At 45.7% G+C, this 26,982-nt stretch overlaps 1 protein-coding gene across 2 annotated transcripts in view; it reads right to left on the bottom strand.

Annotated features, from left to right (window-relative positions):
* Positions 1-14,910, bottom strand: part of LOC117058283 (sodium channel protein type 4 subunit alpha-like) — a 98,765-nt gene extending 83,855 nt beyond the window's left edge. Inside the window, exon 1 of one of the 2 annotated variants that reach the window (XM_033169348.1) lies at positions 14,848-14,910. The gene's annotated coding sequence lies outside the window, so the exon portion shown is untranslated. Of the gene's footprint in view, positions 1-11,392; positions 11,559-14,847 lie in introns of those variants that run through there. The other variant, XM_033169347.1, reaches the window with a different exon arrangement.
* Positions 14,911-26,982: the final 12,072 nt, after the last annotated feature.

Here is a 26,982-nt window from a genome sequence, read left to right as displayed (position 1 = left end):
CCCCTTGTGGTGAACCCTCTGGGGACCACGTGGCCATGGTCCATGGTGGGTGGGGCCGAAACCAAAGTGTGTGGGGGGTCACCCTCTCTCTCTCTCTCTCTCTCTCTCTCTCTCTCTCACACACACACACACAGCCATGTAAAAATGCACACACACGTACAACATCCCATTCCCTGCATACATTGTAGGGACTTCCATACACAGAAACACGTGGGGTTCATCCACACTTTTGCTTGTCCATGCCTAGAAAGCACAGGGATACCTTGGTACTCGGACAGCTTGCCTCCCAAACAAATCGGCTCCAGAACGCCGCAAAACCGGAAGTAAGTGTTCCAGTTTGCGAATGTTTTTCAGAAGCTGAATGTCTGATGTGGCTTCCGCTTGCGTGCAGGAAGCTCCTGTAGCCAATCAGAAGCTGCGACTTGGTTTCTAAACGGTTTCGGGAGTCGAAGGGACTCCTGGAACGGATTAAGTTCGAGAACCAAGCAACCACTCTAAGCATTTTTTTTGCTGGTCCCACGCTTTCTCGGAACGCATCTGATCGGTTTTGCTTTTCCCCTCCACTCCCACACCCCCCAAAAAACACTCTTTAGCACTAAATCAGAACAAACAGCAATCTGCAGAAAACCCGATTGCCCTTTGTTCTGATTCTGTGTGGATAATTCCTATATGATCATACGCAGTCAGTGGAGAACGAATCACCAACCATTTAGCTGCCTAGCGATTACTAGGCTTAGGGAAGGAGGGGGGAAGGTGCCCCCCTTGGGACCTATGCCTTGTGTGGGGCAAATGGTTGCATGGCCCTAAATCCACCTCTGCATAGGAATGAGGCAGTTCTCTACAGTTTGCCAGCAGTTTGATATGCAGACATTAGCATATGCTAATATATATTACAGTGGTACCTTGGTTCCCAAACGCCTTGGTACTCAAACAACTTGGAACCCAAACACTGCAAACCCAGAAATAAGTGTTCTGAATTGACATCACTTGTAGGGTTAAAAGAAGTTTTGTAATGGGTAATTTATAAATTATTGCCAAGAGAATTAAGAATAGATGTACTGTATTGGAAATTTGAGTTTATAGCAATAACTATAGTAACAAAATGCATAATTAGAAAGACTTTAGAAAACCATCAGTTGAGGTTGAAGGAAGTCTCAGGCTGTGATAGCCCCAAAAAATCGAAATGATGTTTAAAAGGATGTTATGCTGGAAAATATGTGTAAAAACTAATAAAAAATTATTTATATATAAAAAAAGAAAGAAAGAAGTGTTCTGCTTTGGAAACTTTTTTGGAAGCCGAACATGCTCCGTTTTGAGTGCCACGCTTCCAATTTGAGTGTTACACTAAGGTCTGTCTGTTTTTGCTATTTATTTTGCATTTTTGTTTTTGCGGTTTTTTGTTTTGTTTTTTTGACTGTGTGGAACCCAGTTCAGCTACTGATTGATTGATTGACTGATTGGTTGTGTGACTGCCGTACATTATTGCTTTCATTTTATGGACCAATGGTCTCGTTGGACAGTAAAATTCATGTTAAAATTGCTGCTTTAGGGGTTGTTTTTAAAAGCCTGGAACGGATTAATCCATTTTGCATTACTTTCTATGGGAAAGCACGCCTTGGTTTTGGAACGCTTTGGTTTTGGAGTGGGCTTCCGGAACGGATTAAGTTTGAGAATCAAGGTACCGCTGTATCTCAATTTTAAGGAAAACTGCATGTCAGGGGTCGGACTCTAGGGGGCGAGATGGAGGAGGAATGGTGGACATCACCCATCCCCCCTTCTCCTGATGCTGCAGGAGACAGCCTTGAATTACAGCAGGACTTTGAGGAAAGTCACAGCTCAGAGAGAGAGAGACAAACAGAAAAGTTGGGAAGTGTAGTTAGAAGATGACACGTTGTCACTGGAACGTATTTCTGACCCCCCTTCTCACAGAACGCGCCGTTCGTTAAGAGTACAGGAACAAAGGACTCAAAGACATTTGACCACGGGTGGCCACCAAAAACTGTTGCTAGGGAGAAGGGAGGAGGAACCCAGTTTGGAGCAACGCCATTGTTGAGGCTTGTTTTATTCTTTTCTTTCTCGCTATTAGGATTGAATAAAGCTCATTAAAAAAAAGGACTCTACCTTGCTTTCTCTGCTCTTGCTGCAACTGGGGGCGGGGGGGGGGGAGGTAGCTTTCCCGAAGCCTTGACACTGCAATAGAAATGTTTTGAACCAGCCTTCCCCCAACCTGGTGCCCTAGAGAGTTTTGGACCACAGTTCAAATAATCCTAGGATGTTGGGACTCGTGGAAATTGCATTCCAAAACAACTAGAGGTATCCAGACTGCAGGAGGCTGTTTCTAAACAAGCAGGGCTAGAACTAGCGTGGCCACATACACATTGCCCCCCTGCCCCCTCCCCAAAAGGGCACAGATTTGAACAGCATTTCCACATGGTAATATATGTGTGTGACTTTAGCAATGACTTTAATTTTACTAGAAATACAACGAATCTCACAATAGTGAGGAAGACTATGGCCAGATGATGATGATGATGATGATGATGATAATAATAATAATAATAATAATAATAATAATAATAATAATAATAATAATAATAATAATAATAGTTTATTATTTATACCCATCTGGCTGAGCTTCCCCACTCTGGGCAGCTTCCAAAAAAAGATTAAAAACACAATAAAACATCAAACATTAAAAACTTCCCTAAACAGGGCTGCCTTCAGATGTCTTCTAAATGTCAGATAGTTGTTTATTTCCTTGACATCTGATGGGAGGGCATTCCACAGGGTGGGCATCACTACTGAGAAGGCTCTCTGCCTGGTTCCCTGTTACCTCACTTCTTGCAGTGAGGGAACCACCAGAAGGCCCTCGGAGCTGGACCTCAGTGTCCGGGTTGAACAATGGGGGTGGAGATGCTCCTTCAGGTATACAGGTATAGATGACCTAAGACAGGCTTCCTCAACCTTGGCCCTCCAGATGTTTTGAGACTACAATTCCTATCATCCCTGACCACTGGTCCTGCTAGCTAGGGTTCATGGGAGTTGCAGGCCAAAACCATCTGGACGGCTGAGGTTGAGGAAGCCTGACCTAAGATACTGTTTATGCAGAGGGCCAGAGCCGGGGTGAAGTGGTGGAGAAGTCATACTGGACATACTGGCAGAGCTAATCTGCCATGCTCGCCGGTGTGCCTGCACCACACTGACCTTCCTGCTGCCGCCCATTCCCAGCTCTGAGTAAGCAGCAATGACCTCACCGCCAGGAAGCCAGCATTGCAGTCGCACCCTGTGGGGCAGGCCACGTCTAGACCCATGCACAGGGGTGGTCTATCCTGAGGCAAAACGGAAAGGTGCTGTCGCTGCCCCATCAAAGCCTCATTTACTGGGATTACGCAGCTGCGGCAGCTTCTGCCGAGATATTCTGACAGTTACGCAAGATGAGGCCCCAAGCTGCCGCTGCTGCCACCGGATGACCCCCGTGGTGGCCAGGATGGGACACTCCATCTGATTCTACCGCTCAAGGCAGTTGCTTCACTCTGCCTCATGGGCAGGCTGGCCCTACGTACTGGCTCAATCTGCTGCCCTTGTGCTGGTGCACAACTTCAAGGCCGCTGATCTCTCCGCTTATGATTCTTTTATCCGAAATCCAGACTTGGGCCAAACAGCCCTTGAAACAGAGCACACCTTCTAATAGAGAAATTCTCCTCTGTAGTTCAGGACAGGGGGCCACCCTGCCTTCCTACCAGGAACTAAAAAGCGTAAAAGGACAGCTAACTATATATATACGGAGCTGCCTTGTACTGCATCAGACCACCGATCGCATCTAGCTCATTCCTGCCGCCTCCAACTCCTCTGCCATTTTTAAATTTTATGTCCCCCGTTTTTAATGCTGCTCTGCCATCTGCTGTTTTAGATTTTGTTGCTGTCAATTTTGTCCTGTGCATTTTATTACTTTTGTTGCACTGTTACGGTAATTGGATTTGTACTTTCATTGTAAACGCACCCTGGGGAAGTGGCTTTGAGTGGCAGGGTCTGAACTACGACCCAATAAATAAGCTAACTCTTACGTCTTTTCAAATTTGTGAGCGGCCAGGATTGAAGCTGGGGCGTTCTTCACGCTGGCAGGTCATCTGCCACTGAGTGAGGTCTCCCTCTCAACGCTTTGCCATTTCTGAATCAACGGTCAGGGAAACAAAAGGAGCATTACTAGAAATAGGGATGGGAGACTCTGTCAATTTTGGTTCTTCTCAGTTTCTCATTTCTCCCCCAGTTCTCCACATTTCCTCATCAGCTTGCAAGTTCTTTTTATAAGTCCTCGTGAAAACTCTCACCAACACTTTAGCGAGAATTTCTCCTAAAATGCACATTTTTGTTTGTATGTAATTTTGTGTAAAACACACATTTTTGCAAAGCAGTTTTGTCTAATATAATGCATTTTTGCAGACTAAAAGGTTTTTTATGGGCACTTTAGCAAATGCATATTTGGGTTACTTGGCTGAGGAACATCACTGCAAAATTTGAATAAATGCTGATTTCAAAAGCTGGCAGTGTTTCAATATTTGTTCCATTCATTTAAAAAACGATTTGTTCTATTTAATTAAAAAACAACCCAAAAACATTGTGAACTCAAGGAAGCTAAGAATATTAAAATGTTTTAAAAGTATACAAAATATATATAAAAACAACAAAAATCAAAATGAAACAGGATTCGACATACTGGCGGTTGCCCCAAGACCTGCCCCCCCAAAAAAACTACTGGTATGTACATCTTCAGAAAACATGGAATTCATCAATACAAAGTGCAGAAATGGCCACAGACTGTTTTTTAAGGACCTTAACTGCACATTATGTCACCAACATGATTAAAAATCATGTTACTGGTTTGTTTTTTTAATAATGCTAGGTAAGGGAGGGCAATTGTTATCAAGATTACAGCATGTGGGGAGGTCAGGGGAAGGCTTAAACCTCCCCATGGTATTCCCTCACCATGTGCTCCTGTTAGTAGTAAGAAAAAGCTCCCATGGGCACTGATGGGAGGCTTTTTGCTGGGATTTCCCCCCCCCCCTAATGCTAAATGCTGCAGGGGTTGGCTCTGTTTTCCAGAGAAACATATCTTGCTAATGTTAGAAACACTGGACTCAATGGACCTTTGGCCTGATCCAAGTTCATTATCATGAAACTCCAGAAGAGTCTCTTCCCAAGAATGCCAACCCGGTAAAAAGCTGCCCCTGAAAGCAAATGAGATACAGTGATGGCTACCGGTATGTTGTTCTCACATTTTTGCAAATAGAAGCCATGTTGGGGGGGACAACCACAATGCATCATGTCAGCCTTGTACCCAGATATGGTAAGGTTTGTGTACAACTGGGCCTTTAAATGTGGCTTGAAGGAGTAGAGGGGGCAGAGGAGTTAATAATACTCCTGTAATAGACTTAGCCAGAGAGAGGTAACTTTGAAAGCAGATATCTGCATCAGAGGGCACACACAAGCACTCTGAAAATCTTGTTTACAAATGCAATTTTGATGGTAGGAGACTGCAGTTCCTAGACTTACCCAGGAGCAAGCCCTTCTAAAATCAATGGGAATTACTTCTGAGTAGACCTGGATAGGACTGCACCATTCATATATTACATGAATTCATATTAGACCCTTCCTTGTTTTCGAGATTGCATGGTCAGTGGAAGCCTTCCCCGGCCCTCAGTTACTGTATCTATTCCAAAATCAACTGGTGAATTAAATGCCTTTCACACACAAAGATGGGTAAATCATTTCTTGCAGCTGTAACATTGACTAAAATATTGTTGCCCGCCCTCCCAATCTCAAACCAGTGCAAGACTCAGGGGCTTCCAGGCGCTAACGCAATGTTCGATTTCCTCCAAATAAGGGACAGCATAGTAGACCTTGGTGTCTTAGGATATGTGGTTTATTTACACATATCTACAACCTGAGCCTACAACGGAAGGGCTCACACCATGAACACCCCAGAAGGTCTTGGATTCTCCCATTGTCACTGCCTTGGATTCCAGCAGAAATCAAGCATGGCTCTCCATCTCTGGCTGCTCACTTCAGCCTGTCTCTGGCCTAGCTCACACAAAACTCTAGTTATTTCCCGCTTGGACTACTGCAATGCACTCTATGTGGGGCTAACTTTGAAGGTGATTTGGAAACTACAACTAATCCAGAATGTGGTAGCTAGACTGGTAGACTGGAAGCGGCTGCTGAGACCATATAACACCGGTCCTGAAAGACCTACATGGGCTCCCAGTATGTGTGGTACCTCGGGTTACAAACACCTCGGATTACAAACACTTCGGGTTACAGACTCCGCTAACACGGAAGTAGTACCTCGGGTTAAGAACTTTACCTCAGGATAGAACAAAAATCACACAACGGCGGCACAGCGGCAGTGGGAGGCCCCATTAACTAAAGTGGTACCTCTGGTTAAGAACGGTTTCAGGTTAAGAACGGACTTCCGGAACAAATTAAGTTTGTAACCAGAGGTACCACTGTACGTTTCTGAGCACAATTCAAAGTGTTGGTGCTGAGCTTTAAAGTCCTAAACGGCCTCGGCCCACTAGACCTGAAGGAGCGTCTCCACCCCCATCGTTCAGCCTGGACACTGAGGTCCAGCTCCGAGGGCCTCCTGGCTGTTCCCTCACTGCGAGAAGTGAGGTTACAGGGAACCAGGCAGAGGGCCTTCTCGGTAGTGGCGCCCGCCCTGTGGAACGCCCTCCCATCAGATGTCAAGGAAATAAACAACTGTCTGACTTTTAGAAGACATCTGAAGGCAGTCCTGTTTAGGGAAGTTTTTAATGTCTGATGTTTTATTGTATTTTTAATATTTTTCTGGAAGCTGCCCAGAATGGCTGGGGAAACCCAACCAGATGGGTGGGGGTATAAATAATAAATTTATTATTATTATTATTATTAGTAGTAGTAGTAGTAGTAGTAGTATTTGCTTCTCATTACCCACCAAGTGAAGAAGGGGATCCACCCATTTGCCCTGTGGCACAGAACCACTTCCTTATAATAAGGACCCATGTTGCTTAGGGGCCATGGCTAACTCAACAATGGGATCCTCTGTTAGATTTTAACACTTACTGAATCCAGGAATTAGAATGGAACCAGGCACCATACAGCCTAACCTCCACCGTCACCACCACACACAAAAAGCCCTCACAATACCATACATGTCATTTGGAAAAAGGCATCTCCTGCTTTCTGTCATGCAGTTGCAATGCCTGTAGGCCACAGAGCGGGTGAGGGGAGACATTCTGGACAGATTAATTGTGAAATTACTGCTGTCAAGGGCCCCACGTTATAGCCAGAAAACTGCAATACCTTCTGAACTGTAAAAGCAAGCTCTCTGGACATATGTATAAATTAAACTGGTTTAATGGTCATTAACTGCCCTTTGGGAAGCCACGGGAACCCCACTGGAAATTGCTACTTGGAAGCCACAGTTCTGTGAGAAGCCTAGAGATCTCCAGCAGATTCATTTCAATGCTCTCTGCATGGGGCTACTAGCCTTGAAGTCCGTCCAGAAACGACAGCTAATAGAAAACACTGCCGCTAGAGTTCTGCAAACCAGTCTTTTGTTCGCATAAGTGGTATGTGCATTAATTAAAGAAATACTATCTTAGCACAGGCATAGGCAAACTCCGGCCCTTCAGATGTTTGGGACTACAATTCCCATCATCCCTGGCTAACAGGACCAGTGGTCAGGGATGATGGGAATTGTAGTCCCAAACATCTGGAGGGCCGGAGTTTGCCTATGCCTGGTCTTAGCAGATGCTCCCGTCAGAAGTGCCTCTCCCCATATTAGCCATCCTGGACATCGACTGGGAAGAGTTCCTTGCTGCAACATCACCAACGAATATAGCTTGTTGCGTTGGGATGCAAGACGGCCGTCTTGGTGAGTATACCAGATTCTGGGATTCTCTCCCCCTACAGGTGTGGACAGAAATGTTGGCCTTGTATCGTCTAGTCCAGGGGTCTGCAACCTTTAAGACAAAAAGAGCCACTTGGACCCATTTCCGAAGAGAGAAAAAAAACCTGGGAGCCGCAAAACCATTGCGGCCCACAAAAATATAAACACCCAGAAGCTCATAGCACAATTTAGACAGGTAATGAAGAGCAGGTAATGAAGGCAAAATGGCAAAATATCACGAAACGCTCCCCCCCCCCCCCAGCCAAACAACAAGCACTTTATTAAAGGAACCGTCCGAACGCCTGACGCTGCAGGGGCAAATCTTGAAGGGGAAATCCAACCCCCCAGAATACTTCCGCCCCATGAACAGCACAAATGCAACCCTAAAAGTTTAGCAAACTTATGCAAAAGCACACAGCATGCACACTGCCCCAATCACTATTGGCCAGCAGAGGGGCTGGGCAAGGCAGCTGAGAGGGGCTGAAGCAGGGGGCTGATCACGTCCCCCCTACAGGCGCGGGAAAACATTCCTTCAGAATGGATAAAACCCTTCTTTCAGTCCATGGGACTCCCGCTTCTAGGGGGGCAGGGGGTTCTAGGGGGGCCGCTGCCCCCTCCTGCCCCCCGTCGGTACGCCCATGCTCGGGCCCCTTTTGCCACGCTGCTTAAGGGAAGTCTCCTGCCCGCCCCCGAAACAGAGCCCGGGACCGGTCGTCCCCTGAGCTTTTTCCCGCGCCCATCTCATCCCGTTGGGCCGCCCTTAGCTGAACAGCCGGGCTTCCTTTTCCTTCGCAGACTGCCATGTGTCCTGGAGCTGTGCCCTTCCACTTTTTTAAAAGAGGGCTTCCCCCTCGCCTGCCGCCCGCCGCCCCTGGCCCAGCCCGCAGCTGCCTCCTTACCTCGTTGAGTCGTCGCGCCTCGTCAAATCACGGCAGCCAGCAGCTCCACCAGCAGCAGCCAAACACAAGCGCCGGGACAGGCGCCAAGGAGGGAAGCTGCTGCGGTCTGCTGCTGCGCCTGCGCTGGCACGAAACGAGGCACGCATGAGCAGCACAGCCGCTGGCAAGGTAGAGAAGTAGGTGGGCGCAGGCGGGCCAGCAGCGCGGCGCAGCGGCCCCTACATTTCGGCGCTAAACGCACCGGCCCTGCCCGGAGCCGCAGCAAAGGTGCAAAAGAGCCGCATGCGGCTCCGGAGCCGCGGGTTGCAGACCCCCGGTCTAGTCAAAACCCACCTTTCTCCCAGGCTTTTGGAGGAATTGTTTCGTTTACTCTGGGGTTTTAGGCTATTATTCACGGTTGTCTTGTTAATTTTTTTATAAATTTGATGTTAACCACCTTCAGTTTTCGCTGTTGTATTGCTCTACTGAATTGTTTCACTATATTGTTCTATTATTGTTAGAAACTTCTTTCAAACCTCTGATGAGTTTTTTAAGCAGAGGCTTGACGGTCATCTGTCATGGATTTATTTAGCGGAGATTCCTGCCTCGTAGGGGGTTGGGCTAGATGACCCTCAGGGTCCCTTCCAACTCTATGATTCTATGAAAAAGCAGTTTATAAATTCTTTAAATAAAACAACAACAACAACAACAACAACAACAACAACAACAACAACATCCTTCATCACACTAAAGTTCCCATGGATCTTTGAAAAAAGCCATGCCAACTGAAGTGGTATATGCCTTTACATAAGCTCATACAGTTAATAGGTCCATATATTGTACCTCCAGCTGCTTTCGCTAAATATACATCATAAGGAGCAGCGCATTATCTGACCTGCGGCTTGCTGCACTTAGAACCAATTTCCCGTGCCTTTGCTCAGCCCTAAAATGTGCTAAGAAAAAAACAAGTGCCTCTGACCATGCACAGAGTGCCCTTCCTACAGACAACCTCAATGAGTCTCTAACGACCTGGGGTTAGAATGACAAGAAGGTGGAAAGATGCGACTTCGGCCCTGGCACCCCTTATTTCCAAAAGTAAGGATTGCACCTGATGTCGGAAACATCTTGCATACACCCAGAAGCTAACTTTCTTTTATTTTCGTGAGACTCGCAAGTCTGAAAGGAAGCTCCCATGGGCCAACAAGGACAGCCTTGTCCCGTGGAAAAAAAACCCGCCCTTTTCACCACAAACTCAAGATCTGGCATTACAGGAGCGTTCAAACATGTTTTCTCCTTCCCCTCTCTCTCTCTCCTGCCCCTGCATTTTGCTGAGAGATCTTGCATCAGTGTCTCCACTTCAAATGCAGTGTGTCCTTGCTTGGTGCATCATGGAGTCTAAGCCCTTGGGCGACACATCGAAACCGTATCCCTCCTCCATCGATGAGCCAAAGGGGAGGGTTGGCGGCAGAAAATAGGCCCACCAATTCCACTTTAAGCTCTTAAGACGTTCTGAGCAAACAGGCAAAACAGCGAGACGTCAGGTCTGCTAAGCAATTCGGGAAATATTGGTGCGAAAAGGCGAACGAACCGATATTCTTGAGTCAGAAAACTCATTTTCGTCTTCCGATCACGTTCAGTTGTATTATTTTCAAAACCAGGACTTTTACAGTCCCATAAACTGTTTCTGGTGGCGGAACCCAACGCTGGAGCATGTGCAAAGTAAACGACATAGAGAAGGGTGCCTCTGAGCATAGGCAAAGCGCCTTTCCCTACCTATTGCTCAAGAAATCACTGCCAGGGCACACATTATCAAGGATCGGGGGTGGGGGGAGAGAGAAAGACTTCCAGGTCCAAACGGCTTGAATTCCGGCCCATCTCCAAATGTCTCGGGCAGTGAATTGCCACAAGCGGTATCCAGCTTTCAGGGTTAAGTGTCTCTGAACATTGCCCTAGCAAGAAGTGGCTAAGAGCCCTGTGTGCGGCCTGGGTTTATATTTAGAGTGATAGTTGAAGACGGCAAGAGCTGGGCGCATTTCTGGTGCGAAAGCCAAGATTCTAGTCATCCCCTGGAGCTTGGAGAAGATGGTGTCAGCCAGCCCATCTCGCCTTACAGCCCTGCCGCTCTCACAAGCCATTAGCAGCTCCTTCGCAGGCTGGTGCCGCTTAAATCTTGGTCGCACCATTCCTCCTGTCAGCTTTGTTTATGGCCCCTGTGTACACCACCCACCCACCCACAACAACTCCCCGCAGCAGTGTCCGCCACCCCGACCCACCCATGTTTTTCTTTCTTTCTTTCTAATATGGCTGAAGGAAGCTGGTGCTTATCTGGTTTAAGGGGAAAGCGGGGAAAAGGAAGCCACAGCCAAACAGTGTTTTAGCCAAAGATGTCACAGCAGCAGCAGCAGCAACAGCACATAACTCTCCATGGGCCAGTCAAAAAGCCAGGCAAGAATAATCAGCCACGCAAAAGATAAGGTGGAGGTCAAGCCGCTTCTTGAGAGAAAGAGCAACAAGGCATTTCCGAGGCGCAAAAGCTCTGCAAGGCACCAGCTTTGGGGGTAGGTGGGGGTTTCCGTCGCCTACTTACTGTTCAATGGAGTGAGCAATATCCCAAAGAAAAAGTCTTTTCCCCCCGCTCCCCTCAGACTTGCCCCGCAAGTGGGAGCTTTCAGGCCGAGCTGCTGCCTGTTGGCAGAACAGCTGCTGTTCCCTTCAAATGGTCATGCTGAAACCTGAGGACCGGAGGGTTCTTCAGGTAGCATCGTCCTCTCTCGGCTTTGGCACTCGCCCTTCTGGGCAGCTGGTCAAGTATCAGATGGTTCCTGCAACCCTGCAGCTCCATCTCGTAGTGCCGGCCGATGGTACAGCCACCCGAGGATTCGCACAAAGGGAATGCCGAGATTACATTCTCCGCGCTCGAGGAGCGGCAGACTTGACCCTCCCCCAGAATAATATGTACCCTGCAATTTCTCTCTCCCTTATACCACATGTCAGGATTGCCTTATGTGCTCAGGGGCTACACTATTCCCCAGAGGTGTGCCCATTCTGGTCTTCTGCAAGCAGCATGAAGAGGGATTTCAACAATAGCTCCACGGGACATGCACATTAATTTTATATCCTTCGTTACAATTCCACATATCCCATCCCAGACCCTCGTGTGTCCCTGTTTTCCAGGGACAGCCCGATTTACAGAAGCCGTCCACGTTTTCAATAAATTTGATCCTGGAATGTCCCACTTTTCCTTAAAGGTAAAGGTAAAGGGACCCCTGACCATTAGGTCCTGTCGCGAACGACTCTGGGGTTGCGGCGCTCATCTCGCTTTATTGGCTGAGGGAGCTGGCGTACAGCTTCCAGGTCATGTGGCCAGCATGACTAAGCCGCTTCTGGCGAACCAGAGCAGCGCACCTTTCCTTAGGGCGTCCCTATTTTCATCGGAGAAATGTTGGAGGGTATGGATTTATGCGACCCCCGAGCTGAGGAGATAAATAACTATGCAACCTTTAGAAGACATCTGAAGACAGCCTTGTACGGGGAAGTTTTTTTATCCCACATTCCCACAAACCCCATCCCTGTGGGCAAGATTCTAATACATATTCACCCAGAGGCTCTGGGTGAATATGTATTAGAATCTTGCCCACACAGAGGCAAAATAAAGCCCATTGAACATAGCTCCCTTTTCCCCTGGCTATCGGCACTTTTAATTGCTTATCTCCTTGTTCATGGCATTCCTGAAGAGGCCTATTAATTAGGTTCCTATTTCCTGCCAGTGGACTATTTAACGACTTGTTTCCTTATTGAAGTCCTACCTAGCACTCATTAAATTGGATAGATAGAAAGATGGATGGCTGGGCCTGTAGCCAAGAAGCACAAGCCACTGTAAACATACAAACAAACAAAAAATAGGGGGGGGGCAGGGAGAAAACAATTAAGCAAAAGGCCACCAGCTAGAAGAAGCCTCAATAGAAATTTGCCAGGCCACACTGCTGCAGGTACAGAACTAGCTCCCTCCTGCCATATTAACCCACAGGAAGGAAGGTCCAACCTAGGCCCAGAATCTCCAGCTGAAAAAACCTTGGGCAGATCGACAGCATGCATTTGAAACAGGTATCTTCAATCTTTTCAGATCCAGGACCCCACTTTCTTAATCTTTTACCATATACCTGCATGGTGGTACTGCTCCTGTCACGATCCACCCTGGACCAGGCCGCATTCCACTAGGCCACTATGTCCAATGCACATTTAAAGCACATGACACACACCCCAAAGAATCCTGGGAACTGTAGTTCCCTCTCATAGAACTACAATCCCCAGCATCCTTAGCAAACTACAGTTCCCAGGATTTTTCGTGGGGTGGGGTGGGGTGTTGGAGAGGGGCGGTCATGTGCTTTAAGTGTGAGTTGGTCCAACTTTAAATATATCGACCATTTTCTTTATTGTAATCTTTGTGTTTCACGTGACTGTTCAAAGTGCTTCCTTGTCTTGGAGCTGTTTGTCCAACTAGTTTGTCCGATTTCATGTTTGTCTGATGTCATGTGCCTCCCCCCCCCCAGGCCGGTACCCACAAGCAGTGAGAAAAGGGGCTAGCTTTATGTTGCAGCCTCATGACACCCACCCACACCTACCTGTGTGTTCTTTCAACCTGTAGAAATCATCTGAACTCCCCCAGAATGTGGACCTCACTGGCTTTTCAGATCCCAAGGCTAGTTCCTTGACAGAACATAGTTTTCCAGGGCAGAGCAGTAAAAATACTGCCTGGCTGGCGACTCTACAGTTAACAAGCACCTAGGATCATGTTTCCTTGTGAGTTGCTTCAGCCCACCGTTTATCACTTACTCTCAATAAATAGAAATTAGAATGAAGCATGTGGCTCACAGAGAAAGGGATCTGCTGCCCCAATCAAATTCAAAGTGTGTGTGGCCTTCCCTCCATTGCTGTATTTCTTTTTTTCTTTTTTTAAAGCAACAACAGCAAGCTGACATGGGGAATCCTTTCATAAGTCTCCAACCCTCCTTGCCTTGTTTGGTCTTGTGTCTCAAGGCTCAAATAAGGATTCTGCACATTTTCTACACAACAAAAAGTAACTGTCCCCCATTCAACTTGGTTCTGGTGCTCAGGGAAGAAAAAATACATGTACAATTAAATGTGGATTCTTCCGTGTCTTAGCAATCAATGCTTGTTCTCTGGAACCCCTGCTAACTTTAGGTAATTGTCTTTTTTTTAAATGTTATTCAAGAGTACCTCAACCCAAGTGTATTTGTGCCTATCAGAAGGTCGGCAGTTCAAATCCCCGCGACGGAGTGAGCTCCCGTTGCTCAGTCCCAGTTCCTGCCCACCTAGCAGTTCGAAAGCACGTCAAAGTACAAGTAGATAAATAGGTACCACTCCGGCGGGAAGGCAAACAGCGTTTCCGTGCGATGCTCTGGTTCTCCAGAAGCGGCTTAGTCATGCTGGCCACATGAACCAGGAGCTGTACACCAGCTCCCTTGGCCAATAAAGTGAGATGAGCACCACAACCCCAGAGTTGTCTGCAACTGGACCTAATGGTCAGGGGTCCCCTTACCTTTACCTTACGACCTCCCAAGTCCATGTTATATATATCTTGTGATGTGGCCGACAAATATCATGCTTAAATAACAGTCTTTACGGCTCTTTGAATAAGTGACAGGCATGCCTAAATCTCATGTAGGGTTGCCATGTTTCAAAAAGTAAAAACCACATCACCCCGAAAGCTTATTTTAGACAAACCCCGAATTGCAATTTTTTTCGATTGACTTTCCTAAGATGCAGGAAAAAGCTTTGCATTTCGGAAATTCCCCCCCCCCCCCATGTTAATTCTGCCTTTGAAATCCCAATAATGCCTGGGGAAAGTCCAGACGTGTGTCAGCCTTTTCAAGTCAAATGCCTGAATGTTGTTGGGATTGTGCTCTTTTTAAAAAAGACAGCAGACTAGCAGCAGGTCTGCTTTCCTCATGTTCAGAGGCACTCTTTATTCCTTCGCCAGCCAAGAACCAAATTTAAGCCCTGATCTTGTGGCCAACTTACCTTGACCTCTCAGGTGCACTCAAATCCCCAGTGATCACATTCACCAAAATACTTGAAGATACAAGGGGGGGGGCCCTCCTGGAGAGTCCTAACTAGACGCTACTTCAGATCAGCTGGAGTCAATCTGTTTCTCCGTTTCCACAGGCTGTTTCTCAGAGGCAATGCTTCTGTTTGTACTGCAGCTATATCCAATATCAGTGGCCAGTCGAGGGACATGGGGTCACAGTGCCATCCTCAGGCACTCTAGAGGTTTACCAAATGCTTCATTGTCTGTGGTCTCTTCCCCCACTGCTTTCTCCTGGGTCTGCCATTTCACTTACTTTCTGCACTGCAGAATAAACTTTGAAGTTCATGCTAAGGCAGGCATGTCCAAAGTCTGTTTTGGGGGCCTAATCCGGCCTGCTGGTCGGTTTAATCCGGCCCCTGTGGCAGTTTATTTCCTGAGGTAAAATCCCCCCAAAAAGCTCAACAACATCAATCCTAAAAAAAAGCCCAACAACCTTGAGGTAAAATTGTAAAAAAACAAAAACTCAACAACTTCAATCCTATGGTTGGCCCTCACACATGTTCACTTCATCAAATCTGGCCCTCTAAAAGGAAGGCTGAGAATCTCATTTTGCCCTCTTCATCAAACTGCAAATCCAAGGCTTCTTGGATATGGAGGGCAGTCTAACTGGTGCACATACAGATGTCATATGCTTTTATGCTTGACATTAGCACCAGTATATTTGAAATATGTTTAATTAAGCTGCAAAGGAATTCCTGAGCTTGTTGTTGTTTAGTCATTTAGTCATGTCCGACTCTTTGTGACCCCATGGACCAGAGCACGCCAGGCACTCCTGTCTTCCACTGCCTCCCGCAGTTTGGTCAGACTCATGTTGGTAGCTTCGAGAACACTGTCCAACCATCTCGTCCTCTGTCGTCCCCTTCTCCCTGTGCCCTCCATCTTTCCCAGCATCAGGATCTTTTCCAGGGAGTCTTCTCTTCTTATGAGGTGGCCTCATGAGTATTGGAGCCTCAGCTTCAGGATCTGTCCTTCCAGTGAGCACTGAGGGCTGATTTCCCTGAGTGGATGGATAGGTTTGATCTTCTTGCAGTCCATGGGACTCTCAAGAGTCTCCTCCAGCACCATAATTCAAAAGCATCAATTCTTCGGCGATCAGCCTTCTTTATGGTCCAGCTCTCACTTCCATACATCACTACTGGAAATCCATAGCTTTAACTATAGGACCTTTGTCGGCAAGGTGATGTCTCTGCTTTTTTAAATGCTGTCTAGGTTTGTCATCGCTTTTCTCCCAAGAAGCAGGCGTCTTTTAATTTTGTGACTGCTGTCACCATCTGCAGTGATCATGGAACCCAAGAAAGTAAAATCTCTCACTGCCTCCATTTCTTCCCCTTCTATTTGCCAGGAGGTGATGGGACTGGGTAGGCAAACTAAGGCCCGTGGGCCGGATTCGGCCCAATCACCTTCTAAATCCGGCCCACGGACAGTCCAGGAATCAGCATGTTTTTACATTAGTAGAATGTGTCCTTTTACTTAAAATGCATCTCTGGGTTATTTGTGGGGCCTTCCTGGTGTTTTTACATGAGTAGAATGTGTGCTTTTATTTAAAATGCATCTCTGGGTTATTTGTGGGTCATAGGAATTCGTTCATTTTTCCCTTCAAAATATAGTCCGGCCCCCCACAAGGTCTGAGGGACAGTGGACCGGCCCCCTGCTGAAAAAGTTTGCTGACCCCTGGTAGCCTTTGCAAAAACCGACCTGGCTAAGCTAGGGCCATTAAAGAACAATACAGGGCCGTTAAGAGTCATTGGCAAGACAAAGAGAACTGTCCTTCCCTCTTGCCCTGAGGTGTGAACAGAGACTGGGGATTTTAAATGCTCCTTTCTCCTTTGATCTTTGCTGTTGACAGTTGCCTGCATCTGAGTGACAAGACCCAGGCTGTGGGCCTTCAAAAAGTTGGCATGGGGGCTTCAAGTTATTCCTTAAAATATAACTGATTATGTCATTTTATTTCAGGAATGACTTGAGGGAATTCCAGTTCAGAAAGGCTGGCATCCCTCAGGGAGACGTTTCAACCAAAACGTTTTTTTTAGGATTGAAGTTGTTGAGCTGTTTTTAACTATTTTACCCCAAAGTTGTTGAGCTTTTTTAAAGGATTTTACCTCAGAACATATACTGCCACAAGGGCCAGATTATATTGGCTGACGGGCTGGATTAGGCCCCCAAAACGGACTTTGAACATGCCTGGGCTAGAGGGTTGAATGGTTCAAGGAAAAGTCACCTTAGTGTAACTGGAAAATCCAGCCACAAATCAGTGAACTAGAATAACAGTTTTGGAACTGAGAGCTTGGGCTCTGAAGAGGCTCTTGCTTTTAATGCCAATGTCCATCTCTGGGATAAGTGGGGCAAATTAAGAAGATAGTCTCTGAGCAGAAGCAGAGTGCAAGGTTTACACTGAGCCCAGAACCTGGTTTTTGTTCCGGGGCTCAGTTCTGCCTCATGAGATGCCATTTAGAAAGACCAGTCGCAAAGCAGTGCTCTGTAGCTTTAATTACCCTTCCCACATTTGTGAATTACCGGTAAGCAGAAAGGGTACTCAGTCAAAAAGATGTGATGTCCAGCTTGAGCCCCAGCACCTCTTGCTTTAGAAATTAATTACTGAAAGGGGCAGGGGCCAGCGCTATGCACACTTACCCGGAGATGGCCAGAGATAACCTACACAATTAACAAGGGCCTTCAATTAGCTAATATATCCCACTGCAAGTTGAGACAAACACAGTACAATTTGCAGGAACAGAGTTCCTGGATCAATGCCCTTTGAAAAGAGCTCTTCTCCTGGGCAAGCTGATTAGGCTAAGCTAAACAGGACTTAGATATCTAGTTCAAACCCATTACATTCCCCCTGCAAGTGAACTTTAGACAAACAAGTTGAACTTCACAGCATATCCGGCACAAGTCAAAGAGACGCTAAGAGTTGAACAAAAAGAAAGACTTTACTTTTCAGTCTTAAGATATGGCAGTTGGATGCATTTTAGTGTTTTTCCTCATAGTATACATTAGGATTAACAGAATTCTGCAGGAATTCAAATCTTAAAATATTGGCCCTGCTTTTATTATTGGCCCGATCTCCTAAAGGTCAGGAACAAGAGTAGATTGCACTCTTTCAAACTTAGCAAACATTGGCAGGTATGTGCGCAGCGTAGCGGGGTACACAAAAGGAGAAGGCCTTGCATCCAGCTGTTAGCATCTGCCTGAGCGGAAGACCCAGAATTGTCCCATCAATGGGTTTGGAAGCCAACCCACTTGCCCAGCCTTCAACATTCAGCGTGTGCAGTGAACGTGTAATGTGTATTTACATGAATGCCCCGAAGTGGCATTTGAGTTAATCTTTGGGCACATCACGATATACAGACAAGGCTGCCCACCCTGAGGGAGGCAGATCATAGATATATATATACATATACACACAACTCATGTGCAAAGGAAATCACAGTCCGAGGTGCCCACGAGCCAGAGTGTGTGCTGGGAGACGGCAGGGGTCCAAGGTGAGCGCAGCACAGAGCGAGCTCCCTCCATGGTTGTGCTCTTCATTTGCGATGCCACCTTTGCTCCTCTTCTTCCTCACTGCGCTGTCTTTGAAGTTTTAGGAGCCTTGATCCTTGCTACTGTGCGAAGGTTAAAAGAGGGTTCAAGTTGCCCATTGCACCAAATACTACGCTCACTCATGTTGAAGCACACATTCATAATCTCTCTCTCTCTCTCTCTCTCTCTCTCTCTCTCTCTCTCTCTCTCTCTCTCTCTCTCACACACACACACACACACACACACACACACAGTGTACAGCCACTCACCCACCAATAGTGCAACCCTAAAACCCTGAGCCCAGATCATTTCACAATAGAATAGATAGAGATGCCCAAACAATGTTCAGGTCCCCAAAATCACACAGTGACAAAACATTATTTGTGACCCGAAAACTTGCCTGCTCCTAAGAACGACCACCTTTGGTCCCATAAGAAGAACACCTTACCTGTTTTTGGATTTTAGTGTGTCAACAGCCAGTCCTCTCAGTGGGGACAAAGGAAGCTACAAATCCCAGTATCATTCCTCTAGCGGTAACCTCATGAGTGAGAAGGGAAGGAGTTTCCAGCAAAGGTTTGGGGGCAAGAAGGGATTTGACAGGATAGAATTGGTCCTGTTATTGTTTCACTGCCCGGCATTCCTATTTCATAAAGCTGTGGTGCTCAAATGGGAAAGGAAGGAGGATAAGGAAGCAGTACAAGGAGACAGGGGTAAGCGTGGAGTGCATCAATTATGTCTGACAGGAATGCCTTGCCATTGTAAGCCCCCTCAGCTATTGCTGGGCTTCAACTCCCATGGGCACCAGCGAGCATGGCCAATTATTATGTCCTACAACATATGTCCCACCCTGCTTTATCCCACTATTTCCCAACTGTCTGCTAGCTGAGGCCCACTTTCTTCAGTGTTGCCATTAGGTAAATTTAGGCTCCAAACTGAATGGGCGGCCCCCTTTTTATGGCAATGTGGTGAGCCAGCCCTGCTGAGTTTTGGAACCCCACCTGCTCCTTCTGCTGAGTGGAACAGAATTAAAAGTAGAGGCTTATTTCTCTCCAATATCACGAGGATGACGCCCCCCACTCCGCCATCTTGGGGACAACCTGGCACCTCTGGTGGTGAGCTTGTGGACAATAAAAAGATCAAAAAGGGATCTAGCCTCCTAGTCCACCCAGGAGCAGTTTTGTGTTGCTATGGGAAGCACCCCTCCAGGAACAAAACAAAACAAAACAAAACGGGCAGAGAATATCAGGACTACTGTGGCATTCGTACATGTGAAAACGTGTGGAAAAAACACACCCCAACTGTCCTCACACACCCCAAATGCTCGATTTCCACTCCACGGGAAAGGGAGCAGTGCGTCTTCCAGGCACAGAAACAGCTGAGGAGAGGAGCATTGCTGTGCCCCTGTGTTGCGTGGCTTTTTGGTGGATCCAACATGGTACATTCCTCGGTGGGATTAGCAAAGTGAGGCACACTTGTAGACCTGTGAAGTAGCATCCCTTTTCTGGCCCTTTCCCCCAGGAAAGGTCGCGAGAAGTCGTGACATGGTGCCCTCGGCAAGGGTCATCCGTGGGGAGCTGCTCCCTCAGTGCGAGGCAGTGCAGTGCAAGTTGCCCCTCCAAAGGAGGGTGCTTCTCCTGCCCATGTTCATCCAGGAGGCAATGGAAGACTTGGTGGATTGGGATGTTGGTTATCTGCTGACCAGGAAAAGGAAAGGAGGGTGTTTTTACCTTCCTCCCCACCCTATGGTGAATATACAGACCCAGAGTAGCAGCGCAAAGATCAGGGTTATGAGCTGGGGCTAAGCCCCTCCCGACCTGAAACACAGAAGCAAGGGGAGTAATTTTAGTGGCAATGCAGAGCAGTAAAGGAATGCAAGACAGAAGTAATGGTGGTGATTCCTTAGCAAGGTTAAAAGAGCCAGATGTGTTCCCTCTCATTCATTGGTACATGATTGAAGCATCTGGAGAGGTCTACCGCCCCTTTTTCAGAAAGAAAATTACTCAGTGCCCCATGGAAATCTACCTTCTTTAATCGAAGGGGTGAGGCCAGTGTCGCAGCTTGCCTTCCATTAGCCAAATAGGCAGGCAAGCTGCGATCCACTTCCCCAGCATCATTCCTCTAGCTGTAACCTCATGAGTGAGAAGGGAAGGAGTTTTCAGCAAAGGTTTGGGGGCAAGAAGAGATTTGACAGGATAGAATTGGTCCGGTTATTGTTGTTTCACTGCTCTCCACTTCTGCAGCTTGGGTGAAGTCGAAAAGGGTTGACCCAAGACCAGGAAAACCCCTCACCTCCAGCACAACTGCTGGATGCAGGGGAGGCATTGTTGACGTCCTGCAACAGCACCGTTTCATATGTTTGGGGTGGGAAGGATGATGCATTGGGCAAGACCGTTGGCTTTGGTCTTCTTAAGCATAACACCACAACTTGTTACAGTGCAGACCTGGAGACACTAACACAGATAATACGCTTGTGTAAGTTGGGTGCCTGTGGAAATGCCGTTAATACATAATGGGAAGCAAGCAGAGCCATTTTTCAACTGAATGTACATTCTAACCCGTGTACGATTAACATTTGCAGTACAGAAACAGAACTCCCAAAGTCATTTTGAATGTCTGGCAATGCTCTGAAATGCCTTTGCGATAAATAGGGGTGGGGGTACTCACCCAGCCTGTACGGGGGGGGGGCTATTTTTGACATTGGGTCACCAACGAGGGCTTCGCCTAACCACCATTTTCATGATTCACTGCTTCCCAACCCACAATGCTGGCTCCGAGATTTTGGGGACTTCAAGCAATGCACTCTCATTGGGCCCTTTAACTGGGATGTGCAAATTCTGGCAATTCTCACACATTTTAGATCAGTGTTTCCCAAACTTGGGTCTCCAGCTATTTTCGGACTACAATTCCCACCATCCCTGGCCACTGGTCTTGCTAGCTAGGGATGATGGGAGTTGTAGTCCAAAAACAGCTGGAGAAAGTGAAAATAGTGGAAGTGTCAGGGCAGTGGGCCCCTCTGCTGGTTTGGTGATACCAGCAAATATTTGATTTTGCCATGATAGGGGGCAAGGGTTGGCAAAGGGTTTATTATTATTATTATTGCTGTTGCCATGACCACCATTTGCCATTTTACAAACTCAAGTTGTTTTTTTTCCAATGCAGGTGTTGTGGAAATAGGAAGAAATCATGTTTTCTTGTACCGTGCAGTTTGCTGCCACAACATAAATTATTCGCTCCTCCAATTATGGGCCCAAGGCTACACATGCAGCAGAGAATGATATCCATTTCAGAATTCTAAAACTGTTAGTAATTTACAACTGCAGTTAACACATGTCTAACAGAAGTAGTCCATTGAACTTTGAGGGACTCAGGGATGAAAATTTGGTTCACTCTACATTTTAATGCAAATCTCCCTAATTCACTTCTCCAGAAACTATGCAAACAGAAGCAGAGCTACCAGATTTGAACTTCTTCACATTTTGTGATGCAGTTCTCCAACTAAAAAGATTTGTATAAAAATGTGTATATTAGGGGGCAAGTATGCGTAAAATCCATATATTTAAAAATTGCAAGCAATTTTTCCTAATTTAGCATTACATTAGACAAAATAACTTGCAAAAAATGTGTCTATTAGGAGAAGTTGCAGGTACGTAGCCGTGTTGGTCTGCCATAGTCAAAACAAAATATAAAATCAAAAACTCAAAAAATTCTTCCAGTAGCACCTTAGAAACCAACTAAGTTTGTTCTTGGTATGAGTTTCCGTGTGCATGCACACGAAAGCTCATACCAAGAACAAACTATTAGTTGGTCTTTAAGGTGCTACTGGAAGGATTTTTTGATTTTATATTTTGTTTTGTCTATTAGGAGAAATGCATGCAAAAGTTCTGACAATTTTTGAGGGAAGTGTGTACAGTATGTGTATATATATATATATGTGTGTGTGTGTGTGTGTGTATAAATATATATGAAACAAAAATGGGTTGGACTGATTTTTTAAGACTGGGAAAATGATAAACAGAAATTGAAATTGATTAATCTATACCTTAGTTCTGATTTAACATAGAATTTTGTTAAGCATCTACTCTTAAGCCGTTCCAGTCTAATAGGTGCAATTATCTATTTTCTAACTCTGTAGAAGGGGTTATTGCTGCAAGTATGCATTAAACAGAATAAAAAATATCAAGGGAATGTTTAATGTCTAAAATTTGCCAAAAAACAACAACCCCAGAACAAAAACCCACCACCCTAATTATTATTTTAATTTTCTGTTTTGTAATATTCTGTTGTGTATGTTGTTGGATTTAGTAACACAGGATGCAAAACAGTGAATTCAAGGTCGCCACCTCCACCCCTTTGATTCACAGGAATTACATGGGTGACACTTTGCCTAGCATTTACCGGTATCTCCATGGCAGACAAAGATTAACCTGCTAATTTTCTGTGCAGTGGACTCCTGTCAACTTGAGATTACTGGTAGTTTTAAGTCCATAATCATATTCTGCTTTTAAAGTACCCCTATAAAACTGAATTTGGTATACCATTTTAAAAAAATGTAGTTAACCTTTCTTTCACATATTTTATTGATTCTGTATCCGTCAGCCACAGCTATGCAACTTGCACAAAGCTAACTCCTTTGGGAATTAGACAGCATTCTCCTATTGTGCCCTGAATTTTGACATTTTCAAAATGTTAAATTTAGGAGATAGATACTGTGCAGCAATTATAGTACAAAAGCACGGAGACACACATTGGGAGTGGTTGGGGGAAATAATATATTGAAAACTCCTTGCTACTGTAACCAAAGTAACAAATACAATTTGATTTGCAATCCCTACACACAACGTGTGGATTATTATATTTTAAAAGCCCTAGGTGGCCCAAGTCCAGCATATCTCACAGAACAGTCTCTGTCCACATACTCCCCTTTGCCTGCTCTGATCAGGAGAAATCATGGATAAGGCGCTCACTTTTATTTCCCGGCAGCAGTGGTGCAGTAATCTTAGACTCTGGGCTTAACAGTTGTGTGTGTGTTCTTTAGATGGTAGTATGCTTCACCTCCCTGTATTTTGGGGGACTTTTGCAGAGTTAGGCCTTGGACCTCTACCCTAAAGTCCTGTTCCAAATGCACCACCGCCTGGCAGGGCTCCTGTGCATTTAACGGCCGGTATGACAGGCAGACAGGCAGTTCAGCAGGTGCAGTTTCACTTCTCCGTGCTGAAGGCTGTACCTATTGAATTTCTGCCTGTCAGTGAAGCCCTGCAAATAATAAAGGCAACCATCCTACTCAGGGCAGATGGCAGCATCTATTCAATATCCATATAATAATAAAACTTATTTACAATGTGATAAGACTACAAATTATCACACAGGTTCCTCCAGTAAAAGATGTGCATGCTCAAAGTTTCTTGAAAGTCCTCCCTAATAATCCAATATGTGCCTTTGGGCATGTGCTATATTCGTGTATATTGGCTTTGGCTCCGTGATGCAAAAAAGGTGGGATAGCAATGTAAGAAAATAAATATACGGTATATAGGCTGTGGAAAGAGGGAACAAGCTTTTCTCCTGCTCCTGAGGGTAGGACTTGAACCAATGGCTTCAAGTTACAAGAAAGAAGATTCCAACTAGACTTCAGGAAGAACTTTCTGACGGCAAGAGCTGTTTCACAGTGAGGTTATGGACTCTCCTTCCTTTGAGGTTTTTAAGTAGAGTTTGGCTAACCACCTGTCATGGATGCTTTAGCTGAGATTTTTGCATTGCAAGGGGTTGGACTAGATGACTGCTGGGGACATAGAATCATACAATTCTTCCAACACTATAATTCTACGATTCTATGATTGGAATGAACTTTGCATGTGGCTATAGGTGCATTCCTCTTTTTACTACTTGACATGTTCCATGACTGGGTGCTAGCAGTTGAAACAAGAGCCGCATTGCCACAACGTATAACATGGTGGGTTTTTTGGGTTTTTTTTACCTCTCTCTCTACTATGCTGAATGAAAAAGCACTTAATCACATCATTACTTTGTTCAACCTAATATTTGTGTGAATCTGTTCTAGCTCAGTCTCCACCCACAGAGGACAGTCTCCACCCCTGCTTCCCAAACTCCTGGCTCTTTTAAACTTCCAAAGAACAGTGAAGCCATGAAATGAGAGGAATGCCAAGGGAGATTGCCAGGTCACATTCACAAAAATAATACACAGTGGACGGATAGCAGCAGATAAGCACGGATGTGTCTCTCATAGCACACAGCAGGGGCAGATCTCTTCTCCTCATTAGGGTGGTACCAGGTTCCAAGTGACATTCATGGTTTTCGGAAAGGGAAATCACTGAGTGGCCAGATGCGAGAGCTTGTTCCTATGTGAATGTTAATGGGAGAAGTAATCATACTGATTTAAAAGAAGTCCCTCTTTGGCCATCACCTGCTTTTTGTGATAAGTTCAAAGGTCCAAATTTGCCACCTACTGTGGTAGGGAATGTTAATGAGCACTTAGCCATCAGGGTCCAGTTCTGCATACTGCTCCATACCCCTTTGTGTGCATATGGAAAATTAGTACGTCAGGGTTAACTGTTCAAGCCAAGCCTTTCCTCTAACATACTGTTTTTGTTTTTTTAACGTGCAGGGAAATTTCCTTTTTTTCCATATGGAGGGCATTGAACCACATTAGTCCCCTCTTGCAATTCAATATGATCAAGTTACATTACTTTCTGAGTGCAAGAACTAGGCCTTTGTTGTTGCTTATGTCTAGGTCTATGGTAAGTTATAGCATACTACAACTTTACAAATGAATCTGCTGAAAGACTTTCTGGCTCGACCAGGTGGTGTATTTTGTTGCGATGAAGTTTTTCTAACTTTGTGAGTCCTGATGAGACCCATATTTATATAAGGTTTATATACGGCATTCTATACACAGCAGGCAGAGAAGTCCAAGCCATACACAGAATCTTTAGGCTAACTCAAAGCCAATGTCCATACTGTTGCATACAAGTAAACCCAGCACCTGTGAGTTAAGATGTTCCTTTTTCAAAAAATGGCAGCAAAGAATTACTTGAGTGGGTCCTCTCTACTCTGGCTGTACTCAACACTTAGGCTGCATTCACACTATAACTTTAAAACATACTAGAAGCACATTCCCCCCCTTTAAGAATTCTGAGTACTATAATTTACCCCTCACAGAGTTACAATTTCTAGCAACCCTTAACAGACTAGTGCCCAGATTTCTTTCAGGGGAAGAATATGCTTGAAAGGTATAGCATGTGCAAATTCGGTTGTATGGTTTTATCATTCCCCCAACCTCATCCCTATAAAAGCAGCCACTTGAGAACCGAGTTTTAAGGGTTGCCTTAATGGAGTTTCTTAACTGGCCGTTTTCCCGTTCAAAATGGCTCTCCCCTGGCTGTTTTTGCCACACAGAAGGAAAGGATAACCATATATATTTCCCCTACAAGTGGAAACATACCAGAGGCACAGGAAGCAATGTTGAGCAGGAAAGCACCTGAGCAGTTTCCTTTCCACAATGTTGCAGCCTCCAGGGCTACTCTGGGAGAGAAACAACTACTGAAATACTACTAATGGAGCATTACATGTTATGGGGGCCTCAGTTCAAACCAAATGCTCCATCTATTGAGGGGGACACGCAAAAGGCCCTGGTCCCCATATCCCATAGGTAATTATATACTCGGGGTATGTGTGTATGCGCAAACACAGGTATCTATATGGGTAGTAAAACGTGTGGGTGAAGTTAATTGCTACAGCATTGGGCCTCGGGGCCCCTGGGTTTAAATCTACAGTGGTACCTCGCAAGACGAATGCCTCGCACAATGAAAAACTCGCTAGACGAAAGGTTTTTGCGATTTTTTAGGTGACTCGCAAGACGAAATTTTCGATGGCCTTTGCTTCGCAAGACGAAAATCTCAATGCGTTCCTATGGTAATTAAATTTCAATGCATTCCTATGGGAAACGGTGCTTTGCAAGACGAAATTTTCGCAATACGAAACGACTCACGGAACGAATTAATTTCGTCTTGCGAGGCACCACTGTATGCTACTCATAGTCTGCTTTAGTCAAGTTGCACTCTCTTGGCCTCAGTTTCTCCAGGAATAATGGTTTATCTTGTAGGTTTCTTGGGCGGGTTTAACACAAAATGCTCATTATAATATGCGAGGGTCTGTATGTGTGCTAAAATATGGCGCATATCCTTTCATTTAACAGAAAATACAGTGATTGGTTTACATGTAATGGTGAGGTGGAGAGGTCAACACAGGGTTTCCTGAAAGTAGAGCCCTTTTTTCCATGTCAGAACGAACACAGTTCATGATAAATACCTGCTTTCACCATGAGGGCCTGCTCAAAACGAGAAATCCTCATAGTGAAACCAATGGGGGTAAAATCCTCTCATGGGAACTTTACCACATCTGGTAAGAAAAGCTAACGTGTCAAAGGGCCAAGGTTAACATCAAGCACCTCATCATTATCATCCAATATTTGAGAGCAGGGCCTGTTGCTGTGCTGGGTGGCTGAGTCCTTACAATCCAGGGAGAAGAAGCCCAGA

The sequence above is a fragment of the Lacerta agilis genome, chromosome 14 (assembly GCF_009819535.1).
Source record: "Lacerta agilis isolate rLacAgi1 chromosome 14, rLacAgi1.pri, whole genome shotgun sequence".
Taxonomy (NCBI): domain Eukaryota; kingdom Metazoa; phylum Chordata; class Lepidosauria; order Squamata; family Lacertidae; genus Lacerta; species Lacerta agilis.
This window is presented reverse-complemented; position numbering and strand designations above follow the sequence as displayed.